The sequence below is a fragment of the Aethalodelphis obliquidens genome, unplaced genomic scaffold (genome assembly GCF_003676395.1).
Source record: "Aethalodelphis obliquidens isolate GAN/ISIS:26980383/991018 unplaced genomic scaffold, ASM367639v1 scaffold89, whole genome shotgun sequence".
NCBI lineage: Eukaryota > Metazoa > Chordata > Mammalia > Artiodactyla > Delphinidae > Aethalodelphis > Aethalodelphis obliquidens.
In genome coordinates this window covers 4,631,337-4,650,209 of record NW_020838033.1, presented here as the reverse complement: position 1 = coordinate 4,650,209, position 18,873 = coordinate 4,631,337, and the positions used below count along the sequence as shown (strand labels likewise).

The window sequence follows — 18,873 nt, the reverse complement described above, 5'->3', positions numbered from 1 at the left end:
GAGGAGTGGGGTTACATGTATGCACACTAGGGAGAGAGGCAGACTGACTGAGCTAAGCGCGACCCCCCAGATCACTCAGGAGTAAACTGCAGAGTTAGGACTCAAACTCAGGTCTCCTGATCCCTTTCTATTTCACCAATCACCATGAAAAAAATCTCCACTGCAAGTTGGTTGGATTTAGCAATTTTCTACTATTTTTCCTAAATGAAAACTTAACCCACTCCAAATTCCTATCTTAGGGATGGAATACAAACAGATCTCTATATTTTCCAAGAGCAAAGCAATTTATATAAATTTTTTTTTTTTTTTTTGCGGTACGCGGGGCTCTCACTGTTGTGGCCTCTCCCATTGCAGAGCATAGGCTCCAGACGCGCAGGCCCAGTGGCCATGGCTCATGGGCCCAGCCGCTCCGCGGCATGTGGGATCTTCCCGGACCGGGGCACGAACCCGCGTCCCCTGCATCGGCAGGCAGACTCTCAACCACTGCGCCACCAGGGAAGCCCAATTTATATAAATTTAAATTAACACAACTTTCCTTGCCCTGACGATTCCCTAAAGAAGCTTTATTCAAACCAATTCAGGATCGACACTACAAGCACTAACCCAATGCAGAGGGTCTGCTTTGAGAACTGCTTTCAGTTAAGAACAAATGAAGTGGGCTTCCTTGGTGGCACAGTAGTTAAGAATCCACCTGCCAATGCAGCGGACACGGGTTCAAGCCCTGGTCTGGGAAGATCCCACATGCCGCAGAGCAACTAAGCCCGTGCGCCACAACTACTGAGCCTGCGCTCTAGAGCCCGCGAGCCACAACTACTGAGCCCATGTGCCACAACTACTGAAGCCCACGCACCTAGAGCCCATACTCTGCAACAAGAGAAGCTACCACAACGAGAAGCCCGCGCACTGCAATGAAGAGTAGCCTCCGATCGCCGCAACTAGAAGCCCATGCACAGCAACGAAGACCCAACACAGCCAAAAATAAAAATAAATAAAATAAATAAATTTATTTTTTAAAAAAAGAATCTAACATTCCTGAAGTTAAACCTGAGATTAAACTAAAAAAAGGAAAAAAGAGGGTTCATCACGGAATTAAGTCTTTCCTTTCTGATCTATTAAATTAGAACTACAAACCTCACCATCTGTGTTCTTCAGAGTCCCTGATTTTCAGAAAAATTCTCATTCCCTTCTTAAGCCTTTCCACTTAAAAACCATGATAGCTTTTCACATCCTCAGGAGTCAGTTTCTCTGAAATAAAGATCAGAGAGCATTATTTCAAGTCTTCTTAATATCAAATTTATCACAGAATTCAGAGGTAGGTCTCCATAAAACTCAAGCAATGCACTTTTAAAAAGTGCTTTCTTGGGCTTCCCTGGTGGCGCAGTGGTTGGGAGTCCGCCTGCCGATGCAGGGGACACGGGTTCGTGCCGCGGTCTGGGAGGATCCCACATGCCGCGGAGCGGCCGGAGCCTGTGCTCCGCAGCAGGAGAGGCCACAAAAGTGGGGGCCCCGCGTACCGAAAAAAAAAAAAAAAAAAAAAGTGCTTTCTTCTGTTCCTCAGAAGACAAAACCTACTTTTCTATTCAATTTCCAAATATTTGTACACTTTAGGAGCAGGGAACCTCCTGAGGACAAAGACAGAAACTACTTCCTTTTACATTTGATAAATGAAGAATCCAATTTAGTTGTTGCTTTTTATCATATATTTTAAAAGATCTAAGAGGTATTCCAGTTACCACTACAATCTGAGGGCTTTACCCAAATGGTATTCTGCTGTTATAAAACTCAGGTTTCAATACCAAGTTATTTTACAAAGAAAAAAATTTTTATTTTAAATCTAAATCTTAACGACATCCACTTTCATGCTGAGTGACCTCAGGTAACAGCACTCTCCTTTGATCTCAGCTTTGATTACAGAGTAAATTACAGTTTTTGTACCAAAGTACGCAACAAAATCCCACAGGGGAAAAAAAACCAAAAAAAACACCTGACCTTGAACATTTTTAAGTAGGCTGTCTCCCTCAGCAAAGTCTCAAGGGCCTTAGTTCTACCTTACAAGACTCAGTCATATGGATAGGAATTTGGGATGTCAACAAGAAAATTATCTCTCCTTTGTCAAATACATGTTCAATTCTTTAATATCCTATTAAACTGCTTTGTAATATAAAGGAACAGAGAGACAGCTAAAAGAGACATTTCAAGATTCTCACTGAAAGACCATTTAGCTCTGTCTACTCTGTCTCCAGATAATCTAAAGAGAAGACAGTTGTGTCTTCAAGAGGAAAAGGTTCCAAATGTTCCCCCAATGCAATTCTTCTGATCCCATAGTTCAAAACAAACAAACAAAACAAAACACCTCTCTAACAGTATGAGAGATGGAACATAAATATTAAGCAGAAAGAGAAAAATCAGTTGCTCTAGGACAAAGAAAAGTCACATAACAGACAATGGGGTTTTTGTTTGGTGTATTTTCATACCAGGTGGATAGAGGTGGCAAGATTTTCCAAGCAAGGACGTTAAAAACTCACTGATGGGACTTCCCTGGTGGTCCAGTGGGTAAGACTCTAAGCTCCCAATCCAAGGGGCCTGGGTTCAATCCCTGGTCGGGGAACTAGATCCCATATGCATGCCGCAACTAGGAGTCCGCATGCCGCAACTCAGAAGTCCGAATGCCACAACTAAAGAAGTCCACATGCCGCAACGAAGGTCCCATGTGCTGCAGCTAAGACCCGGCGCAGCCAAAATAAATATAAATAAGTAAATAAATATTTTTTTTAAAAAAAGGTTTTACAGATATTAAAAAAAAAAAGAACCATTGATGAATCAGCTGTCAAGACCATTCAATAAAATAACCAACCCTAGAAACATTCCCATCAAACAAGTGCAAAATGAGCAAGCCCACTTTGCATATTTCTCAACCATGTTACTGACAGAATCAATAGCAAGAAACCAAGGGTAACTGCAACAATGAAAATAAGTAGAAAATGATTAGGTAGGTTTTTTTTGGCCACACCGTGCGGCATGCAGGATCTTAGTTCCAGGATCTTAGACCAGGGATCAAAGCCGGGCCCTTGGCAGTGAGAGTGCAGAGTCCTAACCACTGGACCACCAAGGAATTCCCTGAATGGGTAGGTTTTTGTTAAAACTGGATTCCAAATTCAACAGCAATCACCCCATTCTGATAAGCATTTCATTTAACAACTATTCCTTAAATAACCCTATAATGGCCCTGGTACCAGTTTAGACATTACCCTGAACTAAGAAACTTTACAGGAACATTTCATGTATCTGTGTCCATTTTACCCAATGAGCTCTTAAGCACAGACAGCACCGTATCCTTCTATAGTTCTTTCCTATTATTTTACAGCACAGAGTAGGGGCTCATCTGTCACTTGTTGAACCGAACCAAATTTAAAAGTAGCATTGTCTGAAAGAGCAAGCAAGCCTGAATTGAGGGGAAAAAGCAGTGAAGGATGGATCAATGTGCCAGAAATGGAAAAGACAAGAAAAGAGGTAAGGAAGAAACACAAGGCTATATACACATGTGTAGTTCAGTGCTCCAAAAAATCTTAACTTGCTTACCTTGCTGAGTTTATTCATTCATTAATCCATCTATCATATGATAAACATTTATTGAGCACCCACTAGGTGCCAAAGCATTGTTCTATAACAATGGTTCCCAAGCAGGGTGATTTTGTCCCCCAGGAGACAGTTGGCAATGTCTGGAGACATTCTGACTGTCATGACTAGGAGGTGTTACTGGCATCTAGGAGATAGAAAACAAGAATGCTGCTAAACACTCTATAGTGCACAGGGCAACCTCCCACAACAAAGAATTCTCCCGTCCAAAAATGTCAATAATGCTGAGGTTGATAAACCCTGTTCTAGAGGCTGAACTAGACAATTTTTTACAATCTTGGGGTCTATATTCTAGAGGAAAAGATAAACAAGGAAACAAATACAATCTCAACATTTCCATTACTGACAAAAAGAATGAAAAAAAGAGAATCATAAAGGGAGAGTGCAGGAGTAGGGTATAGTGTTCTTTTAGATGAGGAGAGGGGTGGGGGCTGGGGGCTGGCTCTCCAAAGAAGTCTCTCCATGAACAGCCAAGCCCTAGAAACATCTGGGGAAAGAGCATTCCAAAAAGAATTCACAAACATCAAAGGGAAAACCGCCTGCGATAGTAATGAGCTTGATGTGTTAGAGAACTAGTGAAAAAGCCAGAGTAACTAGAACAGGGTGAGGTGAAGAGTGAGAGGAGATGAAATCTGAGGCCTCTGTAGGCCATCCTCCAAATCCAAAAGTAGTATCCTTCTCCATCCAATATGCCTATTATACCAAAGAAGTCTAAACAAACCAACAGCTTCACACCCAAAGTAAACAAGTTCCATCAGTTATCTCGTTCACTAATCTCACAGACTGTACACCTCATCTCTCGTTGGCTTGAGTACAGCTAGGGACCTAGGTACTAACTGAAAGCCTTCCAGGGTTAAAAGTCCCCTGATGGCAGTCTGCCTACCTGTCCACCTGCCCTTCAACCTTGCTCCTGAAAAGCAGTACAGTATGGAGAAGGAGGGGCTCATTACCACAGTGGCGTAATGGCATCCAGTTCCTAAGTCACAGAACCCCACATGGGAGAACAGCCAGGAGCTACTGCCTAAGAGTATTCACATGCCACTGCAGGAGACTAACGAACAGCAGGAGCCAAACAGGTTCCTATAATTACGGAGGAACTGATGTCAACACTGAACTATGAACACGCCTCCACGTGTTCTAGGACAGAATACAGCAGAGAGTTTCCACTAAAGCACTTCTGGTTTCTCTAAAATACAAGGAAACAGACTAGAGTAACATTCTTGTTATTCGTATTTTACCACCCTCCCCGCCCAAAAAAGCTTTATATAGTCTGAAAATAATCTACAGCCCTCGTCTCTCAATGGAAAAGGTGCTCCCTCCCCCTTGAAATTCAATTCAGTCAAACCTGGTGAAACAGATTTCTATCATATGTAGAAATGGAATTAATTAAAATTCCAAGGTTACTCCATGAAGGGAAAAAAATCATTTTTCCAACTGCGCACATATTTCATCATGGAAATTCAACTCTGCAGCAAATCTGATTGATCCAACAAGTAATTTTTAAAAAAATCACAAAGGGACTTCCCTGGTGGCGCAGTGGTTAAGAATCCGCCTGCCAATGCAGGGGACACGGGTTCGAGCCCTGGTCCAGGAAGATCCCACATGTTGCAGAGCAACTGGACCTGTGAGCCACAACTACTGAGCCTGCGCTCTAGAGCCCACGTGCCACAACTACTGAGCCCTCGTGCCACAACTACTGAAGCCTGCGCGCCTAGAGCCCGTGCTCCACAACAAGAGAAGCCACTGCAATGAGAAGCCCGCGCACCGCAACAGAGTGGCCCCCACTCGCCGCAAGCAGAGAAAGCCCACGCGCAGCAACAAAGACCCAACGCAACCAAAAATAAATAATAAGTAAACTAATTTTTAAAAAAATTACACGCACACCATGATAATTTAAACTGAAAATCCTAGACTTCTGCAACTAAACCTGGATGTTTTACTCTTTACCTCAATGATTTTTCACTGTTACAAGCAGAACACAACCCTAGAAGAGAAAAGGACAGAGGCAAAAGAAAGATATATAACTATATGACGAAATCCTTTCAAATATAATTTTCCTAATAAGAGCATAAGTATACATCCCAAAGTGCAGCTTTTCCCCCTAATATGACTCTTTCCTCTTGTCTCAGATTATTTTTCAAAAGCCCGAAAAACATAAACTCAGAAGCCTACATATTCATAGACGACTTGATGTGGTAAATATTAGGTACCACAGGTTATGATTCCCAGTTACAGGGCAACCCAGCAGCCAAGTCCTCTCATCTAAAATGATCACAAATCAATGAGAAGTCTACTCTTGTGTGCAATAAAATAACCACATCTGTGAAAAATTACTTCAATAAAAAGACGGCTAGAGATAACTAATGCAAGAGCAACTGTAAACATAATACCTGAAAATCGTCCTAAACAGAGATCAGAGAATGACTTCACCAAACATCCCCAGCCCCTACCACACCCCTGAAAGCAAAGAGAAAATCCTACTATCCTGAAAGCACTGAAGTATTGGGAAGGTGGGGGAACATATATAGAAAATAGTCAACTGCAGTAAATCAGTAATAGTTCAAAGTGCTGTAGTGCTTCAAAACATAGCCAGTGATTCATAGTCAATGAGACAATAACACTTTATTTTTATTTTTTGGCCGTGCGGCTTGCAAGATCTCAGTTCCCCGAGCAGGGACTGAACCCAGGCCATGGCAGTGAAAGCCTGGAATCCTAACCACTAAGCCACCAGGGAACTCCCAAGACAATAACACTTTAGATTTAGCACTGTTTTTGTGACTTCATTCAGCAAAACTGTTTCAATGAAACCTGTAAAATTCTACTAGAGCTGTTTTGATAGAGCTGTTCATCTTAGAATGTAAATCTATGTCAGAGCCGACATGGCTTCCTCAGGCTGCATTTTAGCTAATAACAGCAAGACTTCCAACACCTGAGTACTAGGGTACTACACTTGGCCTCTACAACATAGCTAAGACAGGTACTATTTAGCTCCTGATCGCCAAGCGACTCACAGCAACCAAGGAGCAGCAGCAAACACCTCATTTCCAGGTGTTTTACATACCAACAATAAAAGACAACAACTGTTTTTCCTTCTAAGGCCTAGGGATCTACAACACAAAAAGAAGAGAATGTGCCCTCTCATATTGTCAAAGTTAAAAACAAACTTCAGGGCTTCCCTGGTGGCGCAGTGGTTGAGAGTCCACCTGCCGATGCAGGGGACACGGGTTCATGCCTTGGTCCGGGAGGATCCCCCGCGTGCCGTGGAGCAGCTGCACCCGTGAGCCATGGCTGCTGGGCCTGCGCGTCCAGAGCCTGTGCTTCGCGACGGGAGGGGCCACAGCAGTGAGAGGCCCGCGTGCCGCAAAAAAAAAAAAACAAAAAACAAACTTCAAATCACAGTGCTTTAACATGTCCAAAAATGATGGCAGATAATTAGTAAATCTGTTTTTAAAGCCTGAGTCAATTTTCCATTTCAAATACAAAAAAATAGATTCCTGGATTTGGACAGTGAAATGATGCAGAGTAGCTCAACGTTCATAACTAATATTTCCTCCCCACCCGCACATCCCAGGAACCAGTGGGTTTACAAATGTTGGCTCAAAAAACGGAGTCACACAAGGCCAAAGTTATTACCATTAGCCAGCATTTAACTACAGAAGAGAGGAGTTAATCAGATGAAGGACACACATTCTAATTTAGAAATCCAGACCAAAGCTAGACAGACTAAAATGTAGTCGGAATACAAAAGCAACTTAGGATAGCAATAAATGGTTTAGAAGATCCTTCTAAAACAGAGCTTCCAAACTTGTCTGAAGATAAGACACATCGTAGGGCATCTGTTTAAAAATCAAGCACAAAAAAGATTGCTGGGCCCTAATCCAGACCTACTAAAATCAGAAATTTTGCAGGAGAGAGATCTGGGAATCTGTATTTTCAATGAGCACCTTAAGTATTCTTGGTGTTAGGGAAGTCTGGAACACAGGGTTCTAAAGGAGCATTAGCAATCAACTGCTATCTGAATGGGCTGCAGTAAAGAAAAGGTGATGAATACGTTGGTTAAACATGAATATGTCTGTACATTTATCACACATACACACCATCAAAATTGCAGCAAAGGGATTTTTTAAGGCATAAACTTCAAAAAAAAAAAAAAACGGGAAAGGAGACAACAACATAAAGAGAGACGTCAACAAAATTTTGGAAGCTGGAAAGCAGATGCACTAGTGATAAATAACTTCACAGAAAGGAAAAAGTTAAATGCTTGCAGCAGTAAGAAGCAAGCAGGTTCCTACCACAGAATCTCAGAAAAGGCTCAGAAATTGGAGGCACCTAATACCTCTGGATAAAGGAGTGTAGGAGGGGCTAAAACAGAATTGGTTGAAAGTCTGTATAAGAAATAAGATTCTTCCATCCTCTCTGCCCCCTCCCCCATGATGCCTGGCAGAAGATGAGAGAAGTTGAACCAGAGGGCCTCTTGAACCAAGGGACCAGTCATAGCTAAGGGCAGCAGAGCCATAATGAAAACAGAGGGATCAAGTGAAAGTCTAACTTGTACTCAACAATGAGACCTCTTCCCCCATCCCCAGCTCTCTTCTCCCACTTGGCTCCAAAAACACCTGCTGCTGGGCTTATATTCTCCAGGCAGAAGACTGGAGCAGCCCTCTCTGAGGAAAGTGACCAGTGCCAATTCACCCTAAAATGGTGCCCACCACTTGATGAGCCAGGGCTCCACACTCAGCTTTTTAGTGCCTCATCCTTAAAAATGAACAGACATAGCCAAGAATTATCAGACATTTCAAGAAAACCTCTAACATGAAAGACAGGAATCAAAGCAAACAAAACACAATTCCTGACAACATGCAAAAATATTTATATATAAAATTCCAAAAAAATTTCCTGGAAATTAAAAAAACTGATAGCAAGGACTTCCCTAGTGGTGCAGTGGTTAAGAATCCACCTGCCAATGCAAGGGACACGGGTTTGAGCCCTGGTCTGGGAAGATCCCACATGTTGTGGACCAACTAAGCCCACGTGCCACAACTACTAAGCCTGCAAGCCACAACTACTGAGCCCACGTGCTACAACTACTGAAGCCCGTGCACCTAGAGCCCGTGCTTCACAACAAGAGAAGCCACCACAATGAGAAGCCCGCACACCACAACCAAGAGTAGCCCCCACTCGCCACCGCAACTAGAGAAAGCCCGCATGCAGCAACAAAGACCCAACGCAGCCAATAAATAAATAAATTTATTTTTTTTAAATTGATAGCAAAAAAAATTGATAGCAAATATTAAAAATACAATAGAAGAGTTGGAAGAAAAAACTAAGGTTATCTGAAAATTGAATGAGAAAAAAAAAATTCACAAGAGAAAAAAAATTACAGGGCCATTCTAGGAGTTTCACCATCTGGATTCCCCAAAAGGGGTTCCCAGAAAGAGAGAAGAGAGAAATAATTATCATAGAGAGAATACATTATAAAAGATGTTAATACAAGAAAACTTCCCAAGACAGATGGAAATAAGTTGCAGACTGAAAACGCCCACTGAAGGTCAGCCATGATGATTTTGTTTTTTGGCCGCACCACCAGGCTTGTGGGATCTTAGTTCCCTGGCCAGGGATCAAACCTGGGCCCCCAGCAGTGGAAGCGTGGAGTCCTAACCACTGGACCACCAGGGAATTCCCAAGTATGATGAATTCCAATAACCATCCCAATGCACATCACTGCATTTCAGAATACCAGGGATAAAGACAAGACCCTAAATGGGACTTCCCTGGCAATCCAGTGATTAAGACTCTGCGCTTCCACTGCAGAGTCTTCCAGGGGGTGCAGGTAAAGACAAGACCCTAAAATCTCTCAGAGGAAAAACAGATCCCACACAAAGAATCTAGAATCGGAATAGCATCAAACTTCACAATATGATTTTTGAAAGTTAGAAAATGACAAAGGCTTAAAATTTCCAAAGAAATATGATCCCCAACATAATATTTTATATCTAATCACACTACCAACCAGCGTGAGGGTAGAAAAGAGATGATTCAGACATGCAAGACCTCAAAAAATGCACCCCCTCCTATAGACCTTTTTTCATAAAGCCTCTGGAAGAGACTCCACTAATGTGTTCGAGTGTACTGAAAAGAGAAACTTTCATCCGAGTTTAGGGATGAATTAATGATTGACACTCAGAAAATCAAGCAAAAAAAAAGAAAAAAGAAAAAAGGCAATTATTATACTTAGGGGAAAAAAGTATGAAGAAGGAAATATAGTACACAGTCAATATACTGGATGCTTTTTTTTTTTTCCTTCTTTTGATAACACTCACCTCTACTTCCTTCTGGACTCATGGCAGAGGAGGGAGGCTGGAGGTCTGGGAACTACTTTTCCTAGAATCCCCTGTCAACGAGGTTGTGGTTTAAATTCCACCGACACAACTCATTCACTCAAGATCTGGAAGATGGAAAGAAGGTAGATGCTACTACTGACCTTCCAGGAGCAATGAGCAGGTGTGTGGCCTCCAACAGATGACAGACATGTGGTTTGCAGCAGTTTTCAATATTCTGTAAGTTGCCTGCTTTGGTGTTTAAGGCAGCCAAGATTATTAATGGTTGCAGTTTCTTACAATCCCCACAAGTGGCTTTCCCTGACCTATGCTCCCCTGGCCTTCCAATGATTTGGTAATCTGTGAAATCTCAAGAATGGTTGGTTTTTCTATTTGAATCCTGATATATAATACAAAATATTGATTTAATCAAGATTGTGATATATCTCTATTAGGCAGATAGCAGGAAGGGTTGAGCGTGAAAAGCAACATAAGAATGCAAAATTCAGTGTCCACAGTAGAAATTCAATAGATAATATCTAAGAATTGAAAAACTAAGACATAACAGTGTGAGTATACTATGTAGAAACACGAAGGTACATCAGGAAAAAAATACCAGAAGTATTCAAAGTGATTGAGGACAAATAAGGAGAAATGGAGCAGCTTTTTAAATTGTAAGACTTATAGTACTATTTGACTCCTTAAACGATGTATTCTTACTCTATTGATTTTTTTAATTTAATTACTAAAAATCAAAAAAATCTAACACCGTATAAGCAAAACCAAGCTTCAGACTGACCAAAATTTCAAAAAAATGAGGTCAGTACTGGATCTGTTACCAATGCAGTTAAAGAGAGTAGAAAATCCCAAACAAACCAAAATAACCCGTGTCTCACTCACTGTAATGGAAGCAGGCTGCCTAATGCAACCCGAATCTCTGGCACAGCCTGGGTGTAACCAAACAATGTTCACCACCCCAGAGCTCACTGCACCACAGGTCAAATATGGGAGGAACTTCCAGGCCACTATCAGAATTCGTGACCAAAATTTAACTGCAAAGGTAAGCACAAAAATAGAGGGATAAATCTTAAAATCAATTACCTTAGCCCCCTTTTTAAAAGGTCTTCTCCTCAATTTAATGCAACTAATTGAAAAACAAAAATAACCATCTGTTGTCAAAATATCTTTAGAAGTTCTAAGAAACTGTTAATGAGATTAAAAGACTGTTACCAGGTAGGCTGAAACCTAGTCACCAATGACAAAAAACAGCTCTTCTCACTCTAGGTTGGCCATCTCATAGTACTAGCCCTCGACTTCTGTGTGCCTTCCTTCATTTGCACACCCCAAATATAAAAGTAGAAAGCTTAGACATAGAACAGTCAGAAGTAAGGAAAATCAGTGATGACAGTCTCCGTTAAGAAAAGGCCTGGGCTTCCCTGGTGGTGCAGCGGTTAAGAATCCACCCGCCAATTCAGGCGAACGGGTTCGAGCCCTGGTCCGGGAAGATCCCACATGCCGTGGAGCAACTAAGCCCGTGCACCACAACTACTGAGCCTGTGCTCTAGAGCCCGCGAGCCGCAACTACTGAGCCCACGTGCCACAACTACTGAGGCCCGCGTGCCTAGAGCCTGTGCTCCGCAACAAGAGAAGCCACCATAATGAGAAGCCCGCACACAACAGAGTAGCCCCCGCTCGCCACAACTAGAGAAAGGCCGCATGCAGCAACAAAGACCCAACGCAGCCAAAAATAAATTAATATTTTTTAAAAAAGGCCTGAAAGAAAATTTAAGCAGATGCTCCATAAAATGTTGATCCAGACTCCACATGGAGAGAAGTTTCATGCCTCATTTCAAAGATAATATATTAAGTCCCAACTCACCACAGATAATCTTATAACAAAGCTATGACTTTCATTGGAGAGTCTCTTTCTCTCACTCTAACACCCTTAAGCCATCAGATACACATATGCTCCTTGCTGAAATGCTAGAAAAATCTGCACATTTTCATTCCTTGATCACTAGCGATGATCTGCTAAACCAAGAGTCTACTTTGAGCTATGAAAACAGGGCAAGCTGATCCAATTACACAAGAAAGGTACTAAATCAAACAGGACCACCTGGGCTTTGGGGAAGAGTACTGTGATTCCTGAACAAACGTCAATATAAAATATACAGCAGATGTAGCAGATAAAAATGTTTTCATATATTAAGAGTTATAATGGCCCTTGAGCTACTGATTCATTTGCATGTCCAATAAGTCGTAGGCATCATGTTAAGACATATGGCCTAGATGATGGGTATGACAAATTATATTCAGTAGTTCACAACAAGAACATCTGTGTTCTCTCTCCAGCCTCATGAGGCTTACAAAAAAAAACAGTCAATAGTCTCCAGAAGTGAAGAGGTTTTCTGTTTCCTAAATAAGCAGGTCTGGCAAACTAACAATCCCATCATCCCCCATATAAGAATTGCTCCCCAACAATCTCCAAACCAGTTCTCAAGAGCCTAAAACTTTAAGTCCTAATCCAGCCACACAAGTTTAATTTGCAGGACCTAAAAGAAATCAAGATTAAAAGAATAGGCTTTACCCAGGAAAGTTTTTAGAAAACACGTTCCACCGTACAGGCATCATACTCCTTCATGATATTGATGGTTTCAGCATCAACACTGGTCAACTACTACATGTGGAAAGAAGTGGCAGGAAAAAATGTCTATTGTAAAGGTTGAGCTCAAAATTTACTATGCCATTTATCTGTATCTTTGGAGAGCTCACACTCTCTGAAGCCTTGCCTCCTATCTCTCTGCTTCTCACTCCCTAAGCTCCAGACACACTGGAACTTCCTTCAATTCTTCAAAATAGCCGAGTTCTTTCCCTCCTCAGGACCTTCATCTATGCCATTTCCTCCCCTCTTCCTTTAGGTTTCAGCCTTAGAAGTCAATTCCTCAGGGACCTTCCCTGAGTGCCTGCCTTCCCAATGAACCAGGATCAGGCTTCTCATTAGCTCTCTCCACAGCACTTATAGCAAGAGTAATTAATTATTTGTTTAATGGATGTTTCCCCCACTAGACCATAATCGCATGAGTGCAAGCTCTGAGTCAGTTTTGTTCACTGCTGTATCTCCAGCACCTACCACAGTGCTTGGCACACAGCAGGAGCTCAAAAATTGTCACATAAGTGAATGACAGGGCCCCAAAAAAGCAGCTTCAGCAATTCTACTTATAATTTACCCTACAGATACGGTCACACATGCACAGGACCAAATATATATAGTTATTCACCGGAGCATAGTTTGCAACAGCAAAAGACTGGAAACATTAAATATCTACCAGTATAGGGCAGGTGCCCACTCTCTTTACTGTTCATGCGGAATGATGGTCAAAATAAGTTTCTTACAAACTGCAGATAGAATTAGCAGTGTGCTACACTCGTTTAAAAAAATGCAAGAAATGTATGTATTTGCTTTACATGTACACAGTATCTCTGCAAAGGATCTCAAGAAACTGATAATATTAGCTGACTCTGGGGAGACGAACTGGAATGAAGAGTAGACAAGGGTGGAGGGCAGACTATTGACTGTAAACCTTTTTTTTTACCTTTCAAATTCTGGGCCACGTGAGTGTATTATCTATTTAAAAGAATGATATTTGTCAGGACTTCCCTGGTGGTCCAGTGGCTAAGACTCCACGCTCCTAATGCAGGGGACCCAGGTTCAATCCCTGGTCAGGGAACTAGATCCAACATTCATGCCGCAACCAACAGTTCGAATGCCGCAACTAAAGAGCCCGCACGCAGCAATGAAGATCCCGTGTGCTGCAATGAAGACCTGGCGCAGCCAAATAAATAAATAAAGTATTTTTTTTAAATAATATTTGTTAAAGACAGTCCTGTCCTTATAAGACAGTGATAGCAAGAGTTTAAATTAATCTCATACCTGGATCTTTGATGACAAACACCCTGCCTACATCTGAGCACAGGGAAGGTAGAAGTGGAAAGAAGGAAATCTCACTATCTACAAATCTTAGACAGCTTGTCCCACAGTAGACTGTACCACTTTAGAAAATGCTTTTTTCTTTTTTAAACAACCAATTGTTCCAATCTGGACTTATGGAGAATGTTTCACAGTCAGAGGGATTATTGGGAGGAAAAAAAAAGGGATTATTGGATTCAGCATTTCTATAAGCACAGAAAGCCGGTTGATGAATTTGTACTGAAGAATTATCATAAATACCAACTAAAAACAAATTACTTTCACTCAGGGGCCTCAGTCTAAATGGAGCTTAATATGAATCCATGAAGTTTAAGAAACTAAAAATTTTTTGAAAACCAATTATTAAAATGGGGAGGACATCTACACACGTTCCTTGGATATACAGATGTGCCAAACTTCAAGACACTCTTCAGGAAAGAAAGACCTGAGACTAGGCTGAACACAACTCCAATAATCATATTTGTTGCCACAATCAAAGCCCTGGACCAGAGTCAAAACCTTTGGATCTGAACCTGCATATCAGAAACAGAATACTCTGGACTAACGATGGCAAGAGAAAGGTGAATCCAGGGCCACCAAGAAGAGGATTAGTTTTGGGGTTATCTCCAATGTTACAAGGGCCACTGTCACACACTGCAAGAAATGATCTTCATAATCCATTCCAAGACCTAATGGAGACACAGTTATCTTCAAATAATTATCCCCTGAAAAACAAAAGGGTAAGGACTTCCCTGGTGGCGCAGTGGCTAAGACTCCGTGCTCCCAATGCAGGGGGCCCGAGTTCGATCCCTGGCCAGGGAACTAGATCCCACATGCCGTGGAGCAACTAATAGTTTGCATGCCACAACTAAGGAGCCCACATGCAGCAACTAAGACCCGGAAAAACCAAATAAGTATTTTTTAAAAAAGGGGGTATTCACTAAGTAGAACACACTGAAAAGGACATTTACCAAGTAGCATTAAGTACTTAGTGTAGGGCTTCTCTGGTGGCGCAGTGGTTGAGAATCTGCCTGCTAATGCAGGGGACATGGGTCGAGCCCTGGTCTGGAAGGATCCCACATGCTGCAGAGCAACTGGGCCCATGAGCCATGGCCGCTGAGCCTGCACGTCTGGAGCCTGTGCTCCGCAACAAGAGGGGCCGCGATAGTGAGAGTGCACTGCAATGCACCGCAATGAAGAGTGGCCCCCACTTGCCACAACTGGAGAGAGCCCTCGCACAGAAACGAAGACCCAACAGAGCAAAAATAAATAAATTAATTAATAAACTCCTACCCCCAACATCTTCAAAAAATAAATAAATAAAGTATTCAGTGTAGTCATACTAAATTGCTCTAACTTTGCCAAGCCTAAATGGCAAGTTAGAAGCCAATTCCTGGCTCCCTTATTTGATAACCTATTTGCCTCCACAGGCATGGTAAGCCAAAATATTAAAAGACCTAAGACTGACACAGACATTAGCAAATGTATCACCTTCTTTCCCTACTAACATTGTTTTTCTCCATAAGGTTCTATTCAGCATTTTAAAATACCCCTCGATAATAACACCAAGAAGTGCGTGTGAGTTTAGCCTGTGGCTCCCCAGGCTCAAAGGCTTGGGAGTGAGCGTGAGGCGAAAAAAAAAGTGGGAAACACTCTTTCTCTCTTCCTCAATGCCTTGGACTTTCAAAGCTAGGCAAAGGCAATGATTCTGCATTTAATCACCAGATGAATAAGTAACAGATTTGAATTTAGGAGAAACATAAAGGCGTGTAAGAACGTTCAGTAAAGAGTACCGCCTCCATTTCCTTGCAGAGCAGCTCTCAGGATCTGCCAATGAACCTCACTTTGACATCAAACACCCCATCCACTCTAATCCGGGCCACATCCCTCAAGAGACAGTCAACCGGAACTCTGCCAACTTCTGCTCGGGAGCTGTGTAAAGAACAGTAGCAACAAGAGCCTACTTTGAGAAGGAGATCAACAATCACACTCAAGAAGAAAAGAAGTTATTTGGCAAAGGGAAACATGTTGCCAAAATGTTAGTCACAGCTTCAAGGTCCTGGTTTGTGTTTCTGCAACTATTCTTTGCTTTGACAGAGTCCATTCTCTGGCCCAGCAAACCCAGCTCAGCTTCTGTCCACCCTCCCCATTTGAAGCAGTCAAAAATCCTTTCAATTTGGTGGTATCAAACTGTGACACAGACAAGATGTCCACCAGAGACTGAAAAGGAGGAAAAAAATGTGCAATTTGCCATTTTCCACTTCGGACTGGCTCCAGTAGAGCAATGGAAACACATGACAGGATAGGAAAAATGGAAAACCATTATGTGAAAGAAGCAGGCTATACCAAAAGTCTGCCCAGAGCTCTGAGCCTCCACAACTTATTTCAATACCTTAAAAACAAACCAAAAAGACACACTGTAGGTTGAAATGACAGCAAAATATTAAGCAAGTTTTTACCCCCAAATAAGTGTACAGATGGGTTACATCCTGATAAACCTATTGTAAGTTGAAAATACTGTTAATTCGAAAAGACATTTAATACGCCTAACCTACTGAACATCATAGCTTAGCCTAGCCTACCTTAAATGCGCTCAGAACACTTACATTAGCCTAGAGTAGGGCAAAATCATCTAACACAAAGCCTATTTTATAATAAAGTGTTGAATATCTCACGTCATTTACTGAATACTGTACTGAAAGTGAAAGACAGAATGGTTGTATGGGCACAGAAAGGTTGTAAGTGTATCAGCTGGTGTGGCTGACTGGGAGCTGCGGCTGTCTGCCTCTGCTCAGCATCACAAGAGTATGGTGCCAAATCAGGGAAAGATCAAAATTAAAAATTAGAAGTACAGCTTCCACTGAATGCATATCACTCACACACCATTATGAAGTTGAAAAATCTTTAATGGAACCACGGTAAGTCAGGGACCACCTGTATACACTTCATACCTGCAGTTCTTCCTGGGGTTGGGTTGCTGAAACAGCCTGAATCAGCAGGCCCACGGTTTTCAAAATTACTTCAAAACAATAAGAACACAGGTTCAAGTCCACCAGGTTACTCTCCCAAAGAGCCCAAGAAGTCAAGAAAGAACATCCGACAATTTTCTCTTCAAAAGAAATAGGACTTGTGCTTTCCCTTCTTAAAAGCCATCAGTAAAACCAGAAAACTGTACAGTTCTCAACACCTTCCACTTTCCTCTACATTTCACCTTTGTGCTGACATCACCTAACTAATCAGTACCAACTAAGGTAAACACTACTCTGATATCAAGTGTGAGTTAGAATCTGCCCCTTCTTAAGCAAATCCACATCAGACTTCAGAAATGCCAAGACCTTCAGGAACACTTCTAAGCTAAACAAATTCACCTAAGGGCAAAGTGTTTATAGAGTATTATGCCCAAAGAAAACGCTAGAACAGTCAAGATGCTAAAGGATTAAGAATAAAGAAGCTAAAATTGTCCACAAGCACACTGCTTCCCCAACAACTGGCAAAAAGGGCCAAAGTGACTGGACCAAAGCAAAAGGCTCAACTGTCTACAACACTATTTTCCAGTGAATTCTCAAAGACAATAAAATAGAAATAAAATATTGCATTCTTCCACATTCTCCATCAACCAACCTTATTTATTCCCAATTCTAACTTCCCCATCTCGGTCTTGATGGCAGCCAATACAATGTAACACAACAATATGAAATTTTTGGCTACTAAAAGTTGACACTGAGAAAAGTTTAAAAATTGGACATGTATCAAATCAAAACCAACTCTTCCCTGGCACAAAAAAAAAAAAAATGTGCAAGGCTGAGAGGAAGAAACTGGGAAAGACATGTCTTCTAAATATCAATATCTCAATCCAATTTTCAGGGATCACTTCTTTGCAACCACTTTAAAGATCCCATTTGGTTAACACAATCTTTTAGAAGCAGAGAGGGATCAAACCTACATTTCCAAGGGAAAAAAATGAGACAGTTTAATGATTTGCCTCAAAGTTACTTAGTAAATCCTTAGGAATCCTTGTTCCCTGAGGTTCTGTTCTGGTTTGTAAAAGGAGAAAAAAAGTCACTCAAAACATACCATAAGTCATTCAGAAACAAACATAGGGCAAAAATAACACGATGAAAAGGGAAGTGGATCCTGGAGGTGCCCAGAACTAAGACTTCACGTCACTCCAACCTGAACCTTCAATTGCAGGTTGCTCCCATGCGAACCCCAAGGTTTCTCAATCCAACCTTTAACTCAAATCTGATTCCTTCTCAACTAATGTTCTCCAGATTCCCTCTAGAGTAAGCAATTTCCTCAGTTATCCCTTCAACCATTGGTTTTCACTCATCAACTCCCAAAATGTCACGGCGGCCTCCTCACCCGGAGCATCCTGTTAATTACCTGCTCCCAACAGGTCCTCCCTCCCCATCTCCCTTTTTGCGCACGGTTACCTCGTTCCTCACCCTGAGTCGCCGTCTTACCTTACCCAACCCTTCAGGATCCCTTATTTCCCGTCTCTCAATAACCTTCCTCACCTTTTCACAGTCGGCGCTCGCCCCACACCAATTCCCGACCACTCCTCCCTACTTAGATTCCCCACGCCCCCTCTTCTCCAGGTTCTTCAGGCCCAGCCCCCACTCGCCCTCCCCTCAGGTCCCGCCCCCAGGACCCCTCTCTCCCACAGGCCCCTCCTCCAAAGTCCCCCACTCTCCTCAAGCCCCGCCCCAATCGCCCCTCCCCCGGCTCTCCCTCCCATTCAGGTCCTCAGGTCATTTCAGCGACGGACCCACCCTCCCCGGCCTCTTCCCGACCTGGGCACAGCGGCTCCGGGAGCAAATCCTCCGCCACCTCCGCTCCGGCTCCGTCCCGTCTTGCTCGCCCCCCGGCAAGCTCCCTTTCTCGCCGCCGCCCCTTTTGCCAACCCGGAAATGGATCTGCTCCCACCGTCCCCAGCGTCCGCGAACAAAATGG

At 42.4% G+C, this 18,873-nt stretch overlaps 1 protein-coding gene across 6 annotated transcripts in view; it reads right to left on the bottom strand.

The window, feature by feature from the left end:
- WIPF2 (WAS/WASL interacting protein family member 2) overlaps positions 1 to 18,873 on the bottom strand; it is a 45,515-nt gene extending 26,642 nt beyond the window's left edge. For 2 of the 6 annotated variants that reach the window (XM_027094628.1, XM_027094626.1), the window contains exons 1-2: positions 18,714 to 18,873; positions 1,132 to 1,245 (exon numbers count right to left, since the gene is read on the bottom strand). The gene's annotated coding sequence lies outside the window, so the exon portion shown is untranslated. Of the gene's footprint in view, positions 1 to 1,131; positions 1,246 to 3,579; positions 3,764 to 15,713; positions 15,853 to 18,713 lie in introns of all 6 variants that reach the window. The other 4 variants (XM_027094627.1, XM_027094630.1, XM_027094629.1 and 1 more) reach the window with 4 other exon arrangements.